Raw genomic sequence first — 6,346 nt, forward strand, 5'->3', positions numbered from 1 at the left:
CTAGAAGTTACGCAATGTTCGACGTGTTTCCGACCGCATCAGCTTCTCTCTTTTGTTGTTGGATTCTCTTCCAGCTCCAGCTCATTTTCTCAGTTTTTCCGCCCTGTATGTTAGGATGTACCACTCCGTCATGGCTGAGTCAATCCGAGATGGCGAGTTCGATTCTCGGTCCGGTCTAGGACACAAATATACTCATTCAATGGCGGATAGAAAAGCTTTCAATTAATAACTGAGGAAATGCTAATAGAATACTTGTTGTAAGTTGAAAAGCAGGCCAAGTTCCAGTTGGAATGTAGAGCCAAGAAGAAATATGCACGTTGGGTAGCTTTCGACATTTGATGGCTTTCTGCAAAATGACGTTTATTTTATCGGCATTAGGGCAAAAGTATAACATTCATTTAAATCGTTTTCCTCAGTATGATTTTGTACCCTTCAGGCCACTTCTAGAGAACAAGAATATAAGTAATTTTATTGATTATGTAACAATCTGATTTTATTTGATATGGTCGTGAAATCTCGTTGTTCAACACAGTGGTCACAGGAGGATTACGATGGCACCAGTGTTGGTTAGTATCGCAGATTAATCTTCATCTCGACACGTAAAACTGTGCCTATTGCAATGGACGACCAACAATCGTACCGCGGGTCCTGTTAGTGATAAAATGCACGCATTCAGTGTTTGTTCACGAATCCAAAGAATCGACACCACGCAAGATTTTTGAATAAAAATTTTACTTACATTTTACTAACAACTTATTTTGCACAAGATCATATACATGCAGTACACTGTATGGAAGAGGCCCCAAACGCCCCTGGGCAAAACGACTTTCGGTATCCACTTATATTTACCATGTTTGAGAAAGCCTTAATAAAACTAGTCGTGACATCATGAGGTCAGGCGAAAAAGTGTCAAAATAATAGATAGGAATGTAGGAAAACTGAAATTTTCGATATTTTGATGAAACATCTAACATTTCGGCGAGAAAACGTCCTAGTGGAACTATCCACAATGTACTCGCGTCTGCACGCACTGTCCATACCAGAATGCTGATGCGCCGACGTGGACATTGTTCCCAAGAGCTGCCGGCTAAAGGCGTTTTGCCTCGAGTTTTCCGGCAACGAAATATAACCACTTTTTGAAATGTGTGTATTATCAATATGATTGAGATTTTTCTAATTTTAATATGGCATCAGCTAGCTATATTGTTCAACTGTTGTGTGAGGTAGAAACACCCATGAAAATCGTTATAGCTAGGGCATAAAAACAGTCTATGCTTAGCTAGGGATTGCCCTTCCCCTCACATATTTGCTGATGCACTTTTGCTCATGATTCTCGGAAAGGCTTCGATATTAATGTGTCGTTCTCCGTTGTAGTGTTTTGGAATCGTGTCGTAGGAGTAGACGTTTGCAATCAGTACTTTTCGTGTTCGTTTTATTGACGCATTATGTATTATGGTAATATGTCGATTAATGCAGCACATATAAATGAAGTGAACATTAGGACATGTTTGCTCCTATCAATCTAACAGTTACACAAATGACTGTATCCAGGCTGAAAAACTCTCCTAAATATACAATTTCAATAAGTATTTTCTACTTGATGAACAAATTGTCGTCAACACTAATAAGTGTCGACGAAAAGCTTATAATAGTCAATAAAGTCACATGGCGGATAAGTACGATGGGCAGCATAAATATGAGAGTCGAACTCTTAGCATCTTCGATAGGAGACTCGAGACTCAGAGACTTGATAAGAGATTTCACGACAGAATTTGAAACCCTACCGACAGGTACGAGAAGGACGTGTGCATTTGATTTCCTCTGTCAACTTCATCGTCGTCCTCGATCTTGTTCTCGTCTTCGGTTGGCTATCGACAACGCGAGAGTTAGAATATCATCGACTACATAATCATGGAACTGGCTGGTTTTCGGACATTCTCAGACCAGGTAGTCTTTGGCCGGAAGGGTGTGTGCGCGGGGATGAGAAGAAGCAGTTGATTAAATCAATGTCACCATTTTCGGTGGCGGTAATAGTTTTCTGACGCGGATCGATTCGTGTCGCGTGGATTGCGATGTTACTAACTGATAGCAAATGATAGAACGATAATGGCGTATCATTACAGGATAAGTTGTGAAAGGATTCTTGCGCTCGAGGTGATTTTATGTTCTGAAAACTTACGAACTAACGACAATATGATTTGAATGTAGTACGAATGGTGCTAGTGTATTTTTAATGACAGAAGAAAAACGCTTCTTTTGCTCAATATAATCGATACAGCCAGAAGAAAAGGTTACCGCTTTTCTCAGAAACGTCCTTCAGGTAAGAATAATCGTTTAAACTCTTTCTGCTGCAAACGTTAAAGCCAGATTTGTACTCGAACATTGTTGTCTTTCGTAAGCATAAAATGGATAATTGTTTGAAACGTAATTTAAATCTCCATGGACAATGTTTGTTACCTATTCAAGGCTTAGTTTTAATGGCCCATTGACAATGGGAATAGTGAAATGCCTTTTATGTCTCTTTCAACCACATTATTAGTAGATAAAATTTAAAATACCAACAAATCATCCAGTTAATTGATAGTCTTTTCGTATAGTTACTTTACATCATGCATTAGTAACTACGGTTCAGAATTGTTTCCACGAATATAGTTAACCAGCTTTACGTTGCTCGTCAGCACTGTAACATTACATATAATTTGCATTGGATCGATTAGCCTATTTGACTGTTTTTGTTATAGTTTCAATGGATTTCATATTTCAAAGGGAAAGTCTCAAACTGCATGAACGACATAAGTCATCCACACTTTACGCTGCAGATTGTTCTGATTTATTTATTGCACCCGTTTTGCCAACCATCTAGTCTTGTCTTGAAGCTTGTCCTTTTCAAATTAATTTTCATTAGCATTTTCATAGTTTTTAACTGAAAGATATTCTACGATGACGCTACATGAATATGTGTTTTATGGGACAAGTAAAATGAATGTATTCTGATGTCGAAAATATCTCCTTCACGCCCACCTGAAAACATCCTTGACCGAACCGAAAATCGAACTTACCTTCTTCGAATTGCCTACCCTAGAAAGTGTTTTATTCCAGCTTTTATCATTGAATAAACCAATCGTAATCTCCTAACTACATAACCACAAGTTGCAAGTCACACAATTTCGTTAGTAGACTGCAATTAAGTAGACGTTTTTCATCTCTTGTACATCATAACATTGCCATAATCGCATATTTGTAAACACGTATTAACCCGTGATTAATCCATTGCTCTAGTGATTTTCCATGTTCACCTGTGAGGAAGTATTCTCACAAATTTTATCCTGATAGAATAACGGGTGATAAATTCGTGAGCGCGGCTTGGATAATTTAATTTTACTCCACATTTTTTCAAAAAAAACGAGTGAGATTTGAACGAAAACAAACACTTTGATAGAAAAGATGCTGGCAGCAAAACTCACAGCATCATCGAAAATAATAGGTTACGCGTGTTACTCTGTGGCTCATCTGGTCGAATCTTGGCTAAATACCAGATTCGCGCAACGTTTGTTTATTTTGATTCTAATTAGAAACTCTCATCACCTCATTACCATAAAGTCAACTGATCTGCCTTATCAGTGACTGACAATACAAAAGGCCGCCTTCTCGACAGAAGGTTTCTTAAAAGTAAAAAAGAAAGACCAAGCATTTGCAAGTTAGTTGTTGAACAGTTTTGAAAGAAAGCCTTTGGTACAAGAAAAGCGGCCAAATAGAAGAATCTGCCGAGAGTATCTACGCCGTCACTCACCGCCGACGAGGTTTCAGCCTCAGGATACGCCAGCGGCAAAAGCCAAGAATTTTAGTGATAAACCCGTCACCAGCACCATGTTAAAAGATTATTTTGCCAGCGTCTTACCGTCAGCAGCAGATTCAGTTTGCCGGTCATCGTAAAGCCAAGTGAAGCGTGTGTTAGCCATCGGTGTTAAGTGCCCGGTAATCGTCGGCAACGATTTCGCCAACAATCGGCCACGCCGAGAGACGACCACGCCTGCCAGTCGTCGCGCCGAGAAACGCCAAGCACGGTCACGCCGCCAGTCGTCGGCAACCGCCGAAATACCGCTGAACACGTGCCACGCCCGCCAGTCGTCGGCAATCGCCGAGATACCGTTAACACGTTCCACGCTCGCCAGTCGTCGCAACCCCGAGAATAGCTTAACACGTGTCTCCCGCCAGTCGTTGGCAATCGCCGAGATACCATTAATCACGTGTAGTGCCAGCCAACGTCGGCAATCGTCGATACCGCCAAGTAGTGTAGGTGTCCGCCGCCGTTGCCTATCGCCGAGACCTGCGAAACCGTGGCAGCTAGCCAGTTATCGCTATCGTCTGCTTCCGTCCACCATCGGACCAGCCGATCCGTCTGCCAACTCAAGCAAGAAGCGCCGGTCTGCAAGCACGGCATCCGCCGAGTTCAAGCCGAGCACAACCACGTCGGCGTTGGTCAGACCCGGTGAAACGAGTCCGCAGTTTCCTGCCAGGGCGCAGTCCGTCAGCCCAGTACCACCAGCATCGGGGGAGTACTCCGGCACGATCCAGCGAGCTACAGCGAACGCAGTTGACCCGGATATTTCAGTTTACGTTATTGTTCCGCTTCAGGAAGGATTGCAGTTGGTAAGGTTTAGATCTTTATCGTATCACGTTCCAGTTATTGAGAACTGCTATCCGAGGCCAAAATACCGTTACATAATTTTAAATGCTTAGAGTGCCTACTATAACCACTCTACTAAATAAACTGATTGAAAATAATCTGCACCATCTCTGTTGAGTTTATAGTACTGTAATCAACCGGATAAAATGGATGGGTGGAGATCCTGTGTTGCGTGAGTGATGAGAAATCCGAACCCAGAACATTTGCATTGATTTGTAAATCGTTTGTCAATTCTCCCCATCAACTCAATCATTTCCAGCTTATCACAGATATGTGTACTACTGCCAAGTAGTGTGTAACAGTGTATAACCGGTATGAATCACAGCTTTAGCAAGGACAGCAAAGTAAAACATCAATGCCAGTGGTTGGTAGTAGGGAAATATGTAAAAATGCGCCATCACTTTTTCTTGGTTGACACCTAAAATGTGTCTCAAAATCGTAAGAAGCAGACAAAAACATTTGAGAGAGAGAAGAGAGAGATCCTATTCCCAATCCTAATCGAGGAATTTCTGGAGGAACTTCGGAGAAATTTCTGGAGAACTTCGAGGAATTTCTGGAGGTTCGGAAATTCCTGGAGAACTCTGGACGAATTCCTGGAGGAACTTTTGGACGAATTCCGGAGGAACTCGGAGGAATTCCGGAGACTTCGGAGGAAGTCCTGGGAACTTCGGAGAAATTCCTGGAGGAACTTCCGAGGAAGTCCTGAGGAACTCCGGAGGAATTCCGGAGGATCTTCGGAGGAGTTCTGGAGGAACTTCGAGGAATTCATGGAGGAACTCCGAGGAATTCCTGGAGGAACTTGGAGGAATTCCTGAGGAACTTCGAGGAATTCGAGAACTCCGAAGGAATTCTAGAGAACTCCGGAGGAATTCCTGGAGGAACTCCGGAGGAATTCCTGAGGAATCTGAGGAATTCTGAGAACCTGAGAATTCCTGAGGAACTCGGAGGAATTCTGGAGGAACTCCGAGGACCTGAGGAACTTCGAGGAATTCCTGGAGGACTTCGGAGGAATTCCTGGAGGAACTCCGGAGGAACCTGAGGAACTTCGAGGAATTCCTGAAGAACTTCGGAGGAATTCTGAGGAACCTGGAGGAATTCCTGAACTTCGAGGAACTGGAACTCGGAAGAATTCCTGAGGAACTCCGGAGGAATTCCTGGAGATCTTCCGTAGAATTCTAGGAGAACTTCCGGGGAATTCCGGAGGAACTTCCGAGGAATTCTGGAGGAACTTCCGAGGAATTCCTGAGGAACTCGAGAATTCTGAGGAACTGGGAATTCCTGGAGAACTTCCGGAGGACTTGAGAACTGAGAATTCCAGGAACTGGGAATTCCTGGAGAACTCAATTCTGAGAACTTCCGGGAATTCTGAGGAACTCTGGGGAATTCCTGAGGAACTCTGGGGAATTCTGGAGGAACTTCCAGGAATTCTGGAGAACTTCTGGGAATTCCTGAGGAACTTCCGGAGGAATCTCGGAGGAACTCCGGAGGAATTCCTGAGGAACTCTGGAGGAATTCCTGGAGGAACTTCCGGAGGAATTTGATTCCGGGAATTCCTGAGGAACTCCGGAGGAATTCCTGGAGGAACTCGGAGGAATTCCTGGGAACTCGGAGGAATTCCTGAGGAACTTCCGGAGGAATTCCGAGAACTTCGAGGAATTC

Source organism: Armigeres subalbatus, unplaced genomic scaffold (assembly GCF_024139115.2).
Source record: "Armigeres subalbatus isolate Guangzhou_Male unplaced genomic scaffold, GZ_Asu_2 Contig38, whole genome shotgun sequence".
Taxonomy (NCBI): domain Eukaryota; kingdom Metazoa; phylum Arthropoda; class Insecta; order Diptera; family Culicidae; genus Armigeres; species Armigeres subalbatus.